Below are 15,410 nucleotides of genomic sequence, written 5' to 3'. Positions count from 1 at the left end.
TATTAGGGAAAGGGAAAAAACAAACATTTTTATTTTTCCTGATTTTACCTGCATTGGGGGCACATTCCTGTTTTCGTCTGTATTTTGGGGGCATTATTTGTTTTTTCTGATCACAGCATCCTTGGGGGCCTGTGTTCAGTGGTCTCTGGTTGCTCATCTCTTTTTACTTTCTTACTTCCTGGTTGTGACTAAACTAGACCGCCATTTTTGTTAGCGGTCTAGTTGTTCCTGTGCTCTTGAGCCTTGTTCGGCTCCCCCGGCTTATTTAATGCCAGAAGGACGCCGGCTGGGCACCAGATACGATCGTGTAAGCTTTTTTAAGGAAATGAACGTTTTTAACTGTTATTAGGCATTTTTAACTGTTATTAGGCATTTTTTAACTTTGAAGGCCAGAGTTTCGGCTTTCTCTCTTTCCTGGGGCAATTCCTTCGCTAAAAATCAATTATTAGGGAAAGGGAAAAAACTAACATTTTTATTTTTCCTGATTTTACCTGCATTGGGGGCACATTCCTGTTTTCGTATGTATTTTGGGGGCATTATTTGTTTTTTCTGATCACAGCATCCTTGGGGGCCTGTGTTCAGTGGTCTCCGGTTGCTCATCTCTTTTTACTTTCTTACTTGCTGGTTGTGACTAAACTAGACCGCCATTTTTGTTAGCGGTCTAGTTGTTCCTGTGCTCTTGAGCCTTGTTCGGCTCCCCCGGCTTATTTAATGCCAGAAGGACGCCGGCTGGGCACCAGATACGATCGTGTAAGCTTTTTTAAGGAAATGAACGTTTTTAACTGTTATTAGGCATTTTTAACTGTTATTAGGCATTTTTTAACTTTGAAGGCCAGAGTTTCGGCTTTCTCTCTTTCCTGGGGCAATTCCTTTGCTAAAAATCAATTATTAGGGAAAGGGAAAAAACTAACATTTTTATTTTTCCTGATTTTACCTGCATTGGGGGCACATTCCTGTTTTCGTATGTATTTTGGGGGCATTATTTGGTTTTTCTGATCACAGCAACCTTGGGGGCCCGTGTTCAGTGGTCTCCGGTTGCTCATCTCTTTTTACTTTCTTACTTCCTGGTTGTGACTAAACTAGACTGCCATTTTTGTTAGCGGTGTAGTTGTTCCTGGGCTCTTAAGCCTCGTTCGGCTCCCCCGGCTTATTTAATGCCAGAAGGACGCCGGCTGGGCACCAGATACGATCGTGTAAGCTTTTTTAAGGAAATGAATGTTTTTAATTGTTATTAGGCATTTTTAACTGTTATTAGGCATTTTTTAACTTTGAAGGCCAGAGTTTCGGCTTTCTCTCTTTCCTGGGGCAATTCCTTTGCTAAAAATCAATTATTAGGGAAAGGGAAAAAACAAACATTTTTATTTTTCCTGATTTTACCTGCATTGGGGGCACATTCCTGTTTTCGTCTGTATTTTGGGGGCATTATTTGGTTTTTCTGATCACAGCAACCTTGGGGGCCCGTGTTCAGTGGTCTCCGGTTGCTCATCTCTTTTTACTTTCTTACTTCCTGGTTGTGACTAAACTAGACCGCCATTTTTGTTAGCGGTCTAGTTGTTCCTGTGCTCTTGAGCCTCGTTCGGCTCCCCCGGCTTATTTAATGCCAGAAGGACGCCGGCTGGGCACCAGATACGATCGTGTAAGCTTTTTTAAGGAAATGAACGTTTTTAACTGTTATTAGGCATTTTTAACTGTTATTAGGCATTTTTTAACTTTGAAGGCCAGAGTTTCGGCTTTCTCTCTTTCCTGGGGCAATTCCTTCGCTAAAAATCAATTATTAGGGAAAGGGAAAAAACTAACATTTTTATTTTTCCTGATTTTACCTGCATTGGGGGCACATTCCTGTTTTCGTATGTATTTTGGGGGCATTATTTGTTTTTTCTGATCACAGCAACCTTGGGGGCCCGTGTTCAGTGGTCTCCGGTTGCTCATCTCTTTTTACTTTCTTACTTCCTGGTTGTGACTAAACTAGACCGCCATTTTTGTTAGCGGTGTAGTTGTTCCTGGGCTCTTAAGCCTCGTTCGGCTCCCCCGGCTTATTTAATGCCAGAAGGACGCCGGCTGGGCACCAGATACGATCGTGTAAGCTTTTTTTAAGGAAATGAATGTTTTTAATTGTTATTAGGCATTTTTAACTGTTATTAGGCATTTTTTAACTTTGAAGGCCAGAGTTTCGGCTTTCTCTCTTTCCTGGGGCAATTCCTTTGCTAAAAATCAATTAATAGGGAAAGGGAAAAAAAAACATTTTTATTTTTCCTGATTTTTCCTGCATTGGGGGCACATTCCTGTTTTCGTCTGTATTTTGGGGGCATTATTTGGTTTTTCTGATCACAGCAACCTTGGGGGCCCGTGTTCAGTGGTCTCCGGTTGCTCATCTCTTTTTACTTTCTTACTTCCTGGTTGTGACTAAACTAGACCGCCATTTTTGTTAGCGGTCTAGTTGTTCCTGTGCTCTTAAGCCTCGTTCGGCTCACCCGGCTTATTTAATGCCAGAAGGACGCTGGCTGGGCACCAGATACGATCGTGTAAGCTTTTTTAAGGAAATGAACGTTTTTAATTGTTATTAGGCATTTTTAACTGTTATTAGGCATTTATTAACTTTGAAGGCCAGAGTTTCGGCTTTCTCTCTTTCCTGGGGCAATTCCTTTGCTAAAAATCAATTATTAGGGAAAGGGAAAAAACAAACATTTTTATTTTTCCTGATTTTACCTGCATTGGGGGCACATTCCTGTTTTAGTCTGTATTTTGGGGGCATTATTTGGTTTTTCTGATCACAGCAACCTTGGGGGCCTGTGTTCAGTGGTCTCCGGTTGCTCATCTCTTTTTACTTTCTTACTTCCTGGTTGTAACTAAACTAGACCGCCATTTTTGTTAGCGGTCTAGTTGTTCCTGGGCTCTTGAGCCTCGTTCGACTCCCCCGGCTTATTTAATGCCAGAAGGACGCTGGCTGGGCACCAGATACGATCGTGTAAGCTTTTTTAAGGAAATGAACGTTTTTAATTGTTATTAGGCATTTTTAACTGTTATTAGGCATTTTTTAACTTTGAAGGCCAGAGTTTCGGCTTTCTCTCTTTCCTGGGGCAATTCCTTCGCTAAAAATCAATTATTAGGGAAAGGGAAAAAACAAACATTTTTATTTTTCCTGATTTTACCTGCATTGGGGGCACATTCCTGTTTTCGTCTGTATTTTGGGGGCATTATTTGGTTTTTCTGATCACAGCAACCTGGGGGGCCCGTGTTCAGTGGTCTCCGGTTGCTCATCTCTTTTTACTTTCTTACTTCCTGGTTGTGACTAAACTAGACCGCCATTTTTGTTAGCGGTCTAGTTGTTCCTGGGCTCTTGAGCCTCGTTCGGCTCCCCCGGCTTATTTAATGCCAGAAGGACGCCGGCTGGGCACCAGATACGATCGTGTAAGCTTTTTTAAGGAAATTAACGTTTTTAACTGTTATTAGGCATTTTTAACTGTTATTAGGCATTTTTTAACTTTGAAGGCCAGAGTTTCGGCTTTCTCTCTTTCCTGGGACAATTCCTTCGCTAAAAATCAATTATTAGGGAAAGGGAAAAAACAAACATTTTAATTTTTCCTGATTTTACCTGCATTGGGGGCACATTCCTGTTTTCCTCTGTATTTTGGGGACATTATTTGGTTTTTCTGATCACAGCATCCTTGGGGGCCTGTGTTCAGTGGTCTCCGGTTGCTCATCTCTTTTTACTTTCTTACTTCCTGGTTGTGACTAAACTAGACCGCCATTTTTGTTAGCGGTCTAGTTGTTCCTGGGCTCTTGAGCCTCGTTCGGCTCCCCCGGCTTATTTAATGCCAGAAGGACGCCGGCTGGGCACCAGATACGATCGTGTAAGCTTTTTTAAGGAAATTAACGTTTTTAACTGTTATTAGGCATTTTTAACTGTTATTAGGCATTTTTTAACTTTGAAGGCCAGAGTTTCGGCTTTCTCTCTTTCCTGGGGCAATTCCTTCGCTAAAAATCAATTATTAGGGAAAGGGAAAAAACAAACATTTTTATTTTTCCTGATTTTACCTGCATTGGGGGCACATTCCTGTTTTCGTCTGTATTTTGGGGGCATTATTTGGTTTTTCTGATCACAGCAACCTTGGGGGCCCGTGTTCAGTGGTCTCCGGTTGCTCATCTCTTTTTACTTTCTTACTTCCTGGTTGTGACTAAACTAGACCGCCATTTTTGTTAGCGGTCTAGTTGTTCCTGGGCTCTTAAGCCTCGTTCGGCTCCCCCGGCTTATTTAATGCCAGAAGGACGCTGGCTGGGCACCAGATACGATCGTGTAAGCTTTTTTAAGGAAATGAACGTTTTTAATTGTTATTAGGCATTTTTAACTGTTATTAGGCATTTTTTAACTTTGAAGGCCAGAGTTTCGGCTTTCTCTCTTTCCTGGGGCAATTCCTTTGCTAAAAATCAATTATTAGGGAAAGGGAAAAAACAAACATTTTTATTTTTCCTGATTTTACCTGCATTGGGGGCACATTCCTGTTTTCGTCTTTATTTTGGGGGCATTGTTTGGTTTTTCTGATCACAGCAACCTTGGGGGCCCGTGTTCAGTGGTCTCCGGTTGCTCATCTCTTTTTACTTTCTTACTTCCTGGTTGTGACTAAACTAGACCGCCATTTTTGTTAGCGGTCTAGTTGTTCCTGGGCTCTTGAGCCTCGTTCGACTCCACCGGCTTATTTAATGCCAGAAGGACGCCGGCTGGGCACCAGATACGATCGTGTAAGCTTTTTTAAGGAAATGAACGTTTTTAATTGTTATTAGGCATTTTTAACTGTTATTAGGCATTTTTTAACTTTGAAGGCCAGAGTTTCGGCTTTCTCTCTTTCCTGGGGCAATTCCTTCGCTAAAAATCAATTATTAGGGAAAGGGAAAAAACAAACATTTTTATTTTTCCTGATTTTACCTGCATTGGGGGCACATTCCTGTTTTCGTCTGTATTTTGGGGGCATTATTTGGTTTTTCTGATCACAGCAACCTGGGGGGCCCGTGTTCAGTGGTCTCCGGTTGCTCATCTCTTTTTACTTTCTTACTTCCTGGTTGTGACTAAACTAGACCGCCATTTTTGTTAGCGGTCTAGTTGTTCCTGGGCTCTTGAGCCTCGTTCGTCTCCCCCGGCTTATTTAATGCCAGAAGGACGCCGGCTGGGCACCAGATACGATCGTGTAAGCTTTTTTAAGGAAATTAATGTTTTTAACTGTTATTAGGCATTTTTAACTGTTATTAGGCATTTTTTAACTTTGAAGGCCAGAGTTTCGGCTTTCTCTCTTTCCTGGGGCAATTCCTTTGCTAAAAATCAATTATTAGGGAAAGGGAAAAAACAAACATTTTTATTTTTCCTGATTTTACCTGCATTGGGGGCACATTCCTGTTTTCTACGGTATTTTGGGGGCATTATTTGGTTTTTCTGATCACAGCAACCTTGGGGGCCCGTGTTCAGTGGTCTCCGGTTGCTCATCTCTTTTTACTTTCTTACTTCCTGGTTGTGACTAAACTAGACCGCCATTTTTGTTAGCGGTCTAGTTGTTCCTGGGCTCTTGAGCCTCGTTCGACTCCCCCGGCTTATTTAATGCCAGAAGGACGCCGGCTGGGCACCAGATACGATCGTGTAAGCTTTTTTAAGGAAATGAACGTTTTTAATTGTTATTAGGCATTTTTAACTGTTATTACGCATTTTTTAACTTTGAAGGCCAGAGTTTCGGCTTTCTCTCTTTCCTGGGACAATTCCTTCGCTAAAAATCAATTATTAGGGAAAGGGAAAAAACAAACATTTTTATTTTTCCTGATTTTACCTGCATTGGGGGCACATTCCTGTTTTCGTCTGTATTTTGGGGGCATTATTTGTTTTTTCTGATCACAGCATCCTTGGGGGCCTGTGTTCAGTGGTCTCCGGTTGCTCATCTCTTTTTACTTTCTTACTTCCTGGTTGTGACTAAACTAGACCGCCATTTTTGTTAGCGGTCTAGTTGTTCCTGTGCTCTTGAGCCTCGTTCGGCTCCCCCGGCTTATTTAATGCCAGAAGGACGCCGGCTGGGCACCAGATACGATCGTGTAAGCTTTTTTAAGGAAATGAACGTTTTTAACTGTTATTAGGCATTTTTAACTGTTATTAGGCATTTTTTAACTTTGAAGGCCAGAGTTTCGGCTTTCTCTCTTTCCTGGGGCAATTCCTTTGCTAAAAATCAATTATTAGGGAAAGGGAAAAAACTAACATTTTTATTTTTCCTGATTTTACCTGCATTGGGGGCACATTCCTGTTTTCGTATGTATTTTGGGGGCATTATTTGGTTTTTCTGATCACAGCAACCTTGGGGGCCTGTGTTCAGTGGTCTCCGGTTGCTCATCTCTTTTTACTTTCTTACTTCCTGGTTGTGACTAAACTAGACCGCCATTTTTGTTAGCGGTGTAGTTGTTCCTGGGCTCTTAAGCCTCGTTCGGCTCCCCCGGCTTATTTAATGCCAGAAGGACGCCGGCTGGGCACCAGATACGATCGTGTAAGCTTTTTTAAGGAAATTAATGTTTTTAATTGTTATTAGGCATTTTTAACTGTTATTAGGCATTTTTTAACTTTGAAGGCCAGAGTTTCGGCTTTCTCTCTTTCCTGGGGCAATTCCTTTGCTAAAAATCAATTATTAGGGAAAGGGAAAAAACAAACATTTTTATTTTTCCTGATTTTACCTGCATTGGGGGCACATTCCTGTTTTCGTCTGTATTTTGGGGGCATTATTTGGTTTTTCTGATCACAGCAACCTTGGGGGCCCGTGTTCAGTGGTCTCTGGTTGCTCATCTCTTTTTACTTTCTTACTTCCTGGTTGTGACTAAACTAGACCGCCATTTTTGTTAGCGGTCTAGTTGTTCCTGGGTTCTTAAGCCTCGTTCGTCTCCCCCGGCTTATTTAATGCCAGAAGGACGCTGGCTGGGCACCAGATACGATCGTGTAAGCTTTTTTAAGGAAATGAACGTTTTTAATTGTTATTAGGCATTTTAACTGTTATTAGGCATTTTTTAACTTTGAAGGCCAGAGTTTCGGCTTTCTCTCTTTCCTGGGACAATTCCTTCGCTAAAAATCAATTATTAGGGAAAGGGAAAAAACAAACATTTTTATTTTTCCTGATTTTACCTGCATTGGGGGCACATTCCTGTTTTCGTCTGTATTTTGGGGGCATTATTTGGTTTTTCAGATCACAGCATCCTTGGGGGCCTGTGTTCAGTGGTCTCCGGTTGCTCATCTCTTTTTACTTTATTACTTCCTGGTTGTGACTAAACTAGACCGCCATTTTTGTTAGCGGTCTAGTTGTTCCTGTGCTCTTGAGCCTCGTTCGGCTCCCCCGGCTTATTTAATGCCAGAAGGACGCCGGCTGGGCACCAGATACGATCGTGTAAGCTTTTTTAAGGAAATGAATGTTTTTAACTGTTATTAGGCATTTTTAACTGTTATTAGGCATTTTTTAACTTTGAAGGCCAGAGTTTCGGCTTTCTCTCTTTCCTGGGGCAATTCCTTCGCTAAAAATCAATTATTAGGGAAAGGGAAAAAACTAACATTTTTATTTTTCCTGATTTTACCTGCATTGGGGGCACATTCCTGTTTTCGTATGTATTTTGGGGGCATTATTTGGTTTTTCTGATCACAGCAACCTTGGGGGCCCGTGTTCAGTGGTCTCCGGTTGCTCATCTCTTTTTACTTTCTTACTTCCTGGTTGTGACTAAACTAGACCGCCATTTTTGTTAGCGGTGTAGTTGTTCCTGGGCTCTTAAGCCTCGTTCGGCTCCCCCGGCTTATTTAATGCCAGAAGGACGCCGGCTGGGCACCAGATACGATCGTGTAAGCTTTTTTAAGGAAATGAACGTTTTTAATTGTTATTAGGCATTTTTAACTGTTATTACGCATTTTTTAACTTTGAAGGCCAGAGTTTCGGCTTTCTCTCTTTCCTGGGACAATTCCTTCGCTAAAAATCAATTATTAGGGAAAGGGAAAAAACAAACATTTTTATTTTTCCTGATTTTACCTGCATTGGGGGCACATTCCTGTTTTCGTCTGTATTTTGGGGGCATTATTTGTTTTTTCTGATCACAGCATCCTTGGGGGCCTGTGTTCAGTGGTCTCCGGTTGCTCATCTCTTTTTACTTTCTTACTTCCTGGTTGTGACTAAACTAGACCGCCATTTTTGTTAGCGGTCTAGTTGTTCCTGTGCTCTTGAGCCTCGTTCGGCTCCCCCGGCTTATTTAATGCCAGAAGGACGCCGGCTGGGCACCAGATACGATCGTGTAAGCTTTTTTAAGGAAATGAACGTTTTTAACTGTTATTAGGCATTTTTAACTGTTATTAGGCATTTTTTAACTTTGAAGGCCAGAGTTTCGGCTTTCTCTCTTTCCTGGGGCAATTCCTTTGCTAAAAATCAATTATTAGGGAAAGGGAAAAAACTAACATTTTTATTTTTCCTGATTTTACCTGCATTGGGGGCACATTCCTGTTTTCGTATGTATTTTGGGGGCATTATTTGGTTTTTCTGATCACAGCAACCTTGGGGGCCTGTGTTCAGTGGTCTCCGGTTGCTCATCTCTTTTTACTTTCTTACTTCCTGGTTGTGACTAAACTAGACCGCCATTTTTGTTAGCGGTGTAGTTGTTCCTGGGCTCTTAAGCCTCGTTCGGCTCCCCCGGCTTATTTAATGCCAGAAGGACGCCGGCTGGGCACCAGATACGATCGTGTAAGCTTTTTTAAGGAAATTAATGTTTTTAATTGTTATTAGGCATTTTTAACTGTTATTAGGCATTTTTTAACTTTGAAGGCCAGAGTTTCGGCTTTCTCTCTTTCCTGGGGCAATTCCTTTGCTAAAAATCAATTATTAGGGAAAGGGAAAAAACAAACATTTTTATTTTTCCTGATTTTACCTGCATTGGGGGCACATTCCTGTTTTCGTCTGTATTTTGGGGGCATTATTTGGTTTTTCTGATCACAGCAACCTTGGGGGCCCGTGTTCAGTGGTCTCTGGTTGCTCATCTCTTTTTACTTTCTTACTTCCTGGTTGTGACTAAACTAGACCGCCATTTTTGTTAGCGGTCTAGTTGTTCCTGGGTTCTTAAGCCTCGTTCGTCTCCCCCGGCTTATTTAATGCCAGAAGGACGCTGGCTGGGCACCAGATACGATCGTGTAAGCTTTTTTAAGGAAATGAACGTTTTTAATTGTTATTAGGCATTTTAACTGTTATTAGGCATTTTTTAACTTTGAAGGCCAGAGTTTCGGCTTTCTCTCTTTCCTGGGACAATTCCTTCGCTAAAAATCAATTATTAGGGAAAGGGAAAAAACAAACATTTTTATTTTTCCTGATTTTACCTGCATTGGGGGCACATTCCTGTTTTCGTCTGTATTTTGGGGGCATTATTTGGTTTTTCAGATCACAGCATCCTTGGGGGCCTGTGTTCAGTGGTCTCCGGTTGCTCATCTCTTTTTACTTTATTACTTCCTGGTTGTGACTAAACTAGACCGCCATTTTTGTTAGCGGTCTAGTTGTTCCTGTGCTCTTGAGCCTCGTTCGGCTCCCCCGGCTTATTTAATGCCAGAAGGACGCCGGCTGGGCACCAGATACGATCGTGTAAGCTTTTTTAAGGAAATGAATGTTTTTAACTGTTATTAGGCATTTTTAACTGTTATTAGGCATTTTTTAACTTTGAAGGCCAGAGTTTCGGCTTTCTCTCTTTCCTGGGGCAATTCCTTCGCTAAAAATCAATTATTAGGGAAAGGGAAAAAACTAACATTTTTATTTTTCCTGATTTTACCTGCATTGGGGGCACATTCCTGTTTTCGTATGTATTTTGGGGGCATTATTTGGTTTTTCTGATCACAGCAACCTTGGGGGCCCGTGTTCAGTGGTCTCCGGTTGCTCATCTCTTTTTACTTTCTTACTTCCTGGTTGTGACTAAACTAGACCGCCATTTTTGTTAGCGGTGTAGTTGTTCCTGGGCTCTTAAGCCTCGTTCGGCTCCCCCGGCTTATTTAATGCCAGAAGGACGCCGGCTGGGCACCAGATACGATCGTGTAAGCTTTTTTAAGGAAATTAGCGTTTTTAACTGTTATTAGGCATTTTTAACTGTTATTAGGCATTTTTTAACTTTGAAGGCCAGAGTTTCGGCTTTCTCTCTTTCCTGGGGCAATTCCTTCGCTAAAAATCAATTATTAGGGAAAGGAAAAACACTAACATTTTTATTTTTCCTGATTTTACCTGCATTGGGGGCACATTCCTGTTTTCGTCTGTATTTTGGGGGCATTATTTGGTTTTTCTGATCACAGCAACCTTGGGGGCCTATGTTCAGTGGTCTCCGGTTGCTCATCTCTTTTTACTTTCTTACTTCCTGGTTGTGACTAAACTAGACCGCCATTTTTGTTAGCGGTCTAGTTGTTCCTGGGCTCTTAAGCCTCGTTCGGCTCCCCCGGCTTATTTAATGCCAGAAGGACGCCAGCTGGGCACCAGATACGATCGTGTAAGCTTTTTTAAGGAAATGAACGTTTTTAATTGTTATTAGGCATTTTTAACTGTTATTAGGCATTTTTTAACTTTGAAGGCCAGAGTTTTCGGCTTTCTCTCTTTCCTGGGGCAATTCCTTTGCTAAAAATCAATTATTAGGGAAAGGGAAAAAACAAACATTTTTATTTTTCCAGATTTTACCTGCATTGGGGGCACATTCCTGTTTTCGTCTGTATTTTGGGGGCATTATTTGGTTTTTCTGATCACAGCAACCTTGGGGGCCCGTGTTCAGTGGTCTCCGGTTGCTCATCTCTTTTTACTTTCTTACTTCCTGGTTGTGACTAAACTAGACCGCCATTTTTGTTAGCGGTCTAGTTGTTCCTGGGCTCTTGAGCCTCGTTCGGCTCCCCCGGCTTATTTAATGCCAGAAGGACGCCGGCTGGGCACCAGATACGATCGTGTAAGCTTTTTTAAGGATATGAACGTTTTTAACTGTTATTAGGCATTTTTAACTGTTATTAGGCATTTTTTAACTTTGAAGGCCAGAGTTTCGCCTTTCTCTCTTTCCTGGGGCAATTCCTTCGCTAAAAATCAATTATTAGGGAAAGGGAAAAAACTAACATTTTTATTTTTCCTCATTTTACCTGCATTGGGGGCACATTCCTGTTTTCGTCTGTATTTTGGGGGCATTATTTGGTTTTTCTGATCACAGCAACCTTGGGGGCCCGTGTTCAGTGGTCTCCGGTTGCTCATCTCTTTTTACTTTCTTACTTCCTGGTTGTGACTAAACTAGACCGCCATTTTTGTTAGCGGTCTAGTTGTTCCTGGGCTCTTGAGCCTCGTTCGGCTCCCCCGGCTTATTTAATGCCAGAAGGACGCCGGCTGGGCACCAGATACTATCGTGTAAGCTTTTTTAAGGAAATTAACGTTTTTAACTGTTATTAGGCATTTTTAACTGTTATTAGGCATTTTTTAACTTTGAAGGCCAGAGTTTCGGCTTTCTCTCTTTCCTGGGGCAATTCCTTCGCTAAAAATCAATTATTAGGGAAAGGGAAAATACAAACATTTTTATTTTTCCTGATTTTACCTGCATTGGGGGCACATTCCTGCTTTCGTCTGTATTTTGGGGGCATTATTTGGTTTGTGTGATCACAGCAACCTTGGGGGCCCGTGTTCAGTGGTCTCCGGTTGCTCATCTCTTTTTACTTTCTTTCTTCCTGGTTGTGACTAAACTAGACCGCCTTTTTTGTTAGCGGTCTAGTTGTTCCTGGGCTCTTGAGCCTCGTTCGGCTCCCCCGGCTTATTTAATGCCAGAAGGACGCTGGCTGGGCACCAGATACGATCGTGTAAGCTTTTTTAAGGAAATGAACGTTTTTAACTGTTATTAGGCATTTTTAACTGTTATTAGGCATTTTTTAACTTTGAAGGCCAGAGTTTCGGCTTTCTCTCTTTCCTGGGGCAATTCCTTCGCTAAAAATCAATTATTAGGGAAAGGGAAAAAACAAACATTTTTATTTTTCCTGATTTTACCTGTATTGGGGGCACATTCCTGTTTTCGTCTGTATTTTGGGGGCATTATTTAGTTTTTCTGATCACAGCAACCTTGGGGGCCCGTGTTCAGTGGTCTCCGGTTGCTCATCTCTTTTTACTTTCTTACTTCCTGGTTGTGACTAAACTAGACCGCCATTTTTGTTAGCGGTCTAGTTGTTCCTGGGCTCTTGAGCCTCGTTCGGCTCCCCCGGCTTATTTAATGCCAGAAGGACGCCGGGCGCACCGCTGGCGCGCCAAAGGCAAGCCCGTCTGCGCCCGTCCGCGCCCTGAAGCGCCCAGAGCCCAGAAATGCTGCCCTTTCTACTGCAGATAGGTTAGTCTACTCTCCCTCACAGCTTTACGCGCTTAAAGGGGAAGGGTCCGGCCTATCCCTCTCAGTACCCCCTGGGGTCCATGCTTTTCCTTTTTGCCCAGCCTGTCCTAGCTCCTCCAAGGCTGTTTTACCCCCTGTTTCCCCCCCTCCACAATTGAGCAAAATATTACTTCTCAACTGTCGCTCTTTACCTGCGCACTCCCTTCATATCTATACCCTCATAGAAGATCTCTTCCCCGACGCCCTGTTTCTCACTGAAACCTGGTTAGGCAGTGACTCAGCGGTTGATATCTGCAACTCCCTACCCCCCACCTACTCTATGGTGTATGTAGATCGACCCAATGGAAGAGGTGGTGGTATAGCCATTATCCACAAAAATACCTTTCGGTGTATCACCTATCCCTCAGATATTTTGGACTGTGAAAGCTTAACTTTCTCACTCTATTTTTCCCCTACTTTTACCTTTTCCGGTATGCTTCTCTACCGACCCCCAGGACCCTGCACTCGCTTTTTAGATTCCTTGCCAGAAGCGGCAGCTAGTCTTATCTGTAAATCCCCTAATTTTACTATTCTTGGGGATTTCAACATCCACCTCGATAACGAGAACTGTCTGCACGCCAGGTCCCTACTTGCGTCTCTCTCTGCGCTTGATTTAACCCAACACGCAATAGGACCCACTCACACCAAAGGCCATACGCTGGACCTCTTATTTAGTAATCTCCCTGCTCTTACTACTCTGCCGTCCTTGCCTCTAACCTGGACAGATCATTGTCTTTTATCTTTCTCTTTCCCATATAAGGCCACGCTAGACATACAGTCCACCTTTTTAACCTCTGGCCGTTCCTGGTCAAAATTGGCTCTCAGGGAGTGGCGTGCTGCTCTCCAGACCTCCTTTGGGGTCAGCAGCCCCTCCGCCTCAGCAGACTTATTTAATGAGTGGATCTCCTCCTCTTTGGATGCTATTCTGCCCATTAAAACAAGATCTAACAAGCCCTCCCATAAGGCTAAACCTTGGTTTTCTCCTCTTCTATTAGAACTAAGAAAAAAGTGCAAAAAGTTAGAAAGATCTTGGAGAAAGTACTACAATCCCACTGATAGAGAATTATATAGGCAATCTATCAGACTCTACCACCAAAATATTAAAGCCGCCCAGTCCTCATACTATGGAACAACAATAGAAAACTCCTCTTGCTCACAAAAGGAAATTTTTCAGATTTTTAAAGAATTAACCATAACCCCTATGCCCCCCCCCCCCCCACAGAGCCGTCCATTGAACACAGTAACCTCTTGGCATCCCATTTCAATGACAAAGTCATTAAGATATACTCTGGGTTCTCCTCTTCTCCTTTCCCTGAGACACTAGAGCATCAAACAATGGATCCTTCCCCCTCCGGAAGTATATTAATTGCCTTTGCACCCCTCACAGATACTGCTACTACCAATCTTCTTCTCCAAATTAAATCAGGCTCCCCCCTAGACCCCGCCCCTCCTTCCATTCTCTCGCGGGTCTCAGATATTATTGCCCCCCCCTTACAAAAATACTGAATCATTCCCTATCCTCAGGTTCTCTTCTTCCACCTTTTAAGCATGCCATTATTAAGCCTCTTTTAAAAAAGCCGAAAATGGACCCATCTCTGCTGGAAAATTACAGACCAATTGCTCTCCTCCCCCTTTCAACAAAAATCTTGGAGAAACATGTTAACTACCAATTAACCAGCTACCTTGAGAGCCACGAACTTCTCCACCCCACTCAAATGGGCTTCAGAGCCCATCATAGCACGGAGTCAGCCCTCCTCACAGTGACGGAGTCAGCTAGGCAGCTTCTAAACCAAAGGGCTCATGTAGCCGTGATTCTACTTGATCTTAGCGCAGCTTTTGATACGGTGGATCATAACCTTCTTTGCTGTAGGCTCTCTCAATTAGGGATAGGAGGCTTAGCTTTGTCCTGGCTGTCCGCTTTTGTCAAAGGTAGATCTTTTCAAGTGCTGGATCGAGCCTACTTTTCCGATATCTTTCCATTGACCTGTGGAGTTCCTCAGGGCTCCTCCCTGAGTCCAACCCTCTTTAATGTCTATTTATCCCCGCTGGCTAATGTGATCGCTCCCTACAATCTATCTTTGGTCCCTTATGCCGACGATACTCAACTGGTGGTATCACTATCTAGCTCTGGGGATTCGTCGGCGGCCAACCTTTCGTGCTGTATGAAAGACATTGGAAGCTGGATGGCCCAGTCTAAGCTTAAGTTCAATGATGGAAAGTCAGAAGTCATTGTACTGGGCAATGCCCCCCCAGCCGCTCCCCTCTCATTGTGCTCAGAGGCTTTCAATAATCTTCCTCCGCCCAAGGACCAGGTAAAAAGCCTTGGTTTTTGGCTGGATTCTCGTCTGACCATGGACTAGCAAGCAAGAAAAGTCTCTTCTACTTGCTTTGGTATTTTAAGAGTCCTTAGGAAGATCTTGAATCTTCTCCCCCCTACGGCTAGAAGAATCCTCGTTCAAACTCTGATTCTTTCCCATCTGGACTATGGGAACTCACTGTTTCTTAGCGCCCCGGCCTATGTCATAAAAAAGCTGCAGATAGTCCAGAGTGCAGCTGCCAGGCTTCTCATCAATCTTCCCAGACATTTATCCGCTAAGCCTGCCCTTGCAACTCTTCACTGGCTCCCCATTAAGCAGCGCACCCATTTCAAAGCCTTATGCATCGTTCACAGAGCCCTTCAAGATAAGGGTCCGATGTTCTTTAGAAAGCGGCTATATCTTTATGCCCCCTCGCGAAGTCTGAGGTCCTCTTCCTCCCGACATGTGACCATCTTGCGGTCTAAGAGAGCCTGGGGGGCCAATTCTTTTTCCACCAAGGCCGCTCGTCTCTGGAACGATCTCCCCTCTGAACTTCGTTTTGAACCCTCAGAGCAGCTTTTCAGAAAGAAACTCAAAACCATTCTTTTTTGTAGATAACTCTCTGAATTCCTTCTGATTGCCAGCTCTGATCATGTCTGGTTAGCGCTGGGATGCCTTAGGGTAACTACGCGCTTTATAAACCCTTTAAACTAAACCTATACAGCAACATGC

The sequence above is a fragment of the Pleurodeles waltl genome, chromosome 1_2 (genome assembly GCF_031143425.1).
Source record: "Pleurodeles waltl isolate 20211129_DDA chromosome 1_2, aPleWal1.hap1.20221129, whole genome shotgun sequence".
Lineage (NCBI taxonomy): Eukaryota > Metazoa > Chordata > Amphibia > Caudata > Salamandridae > Pleurodeles > Pleurodeles waltl.
This window is presented reverse-complemented; position numbering follows the sequence as displayed.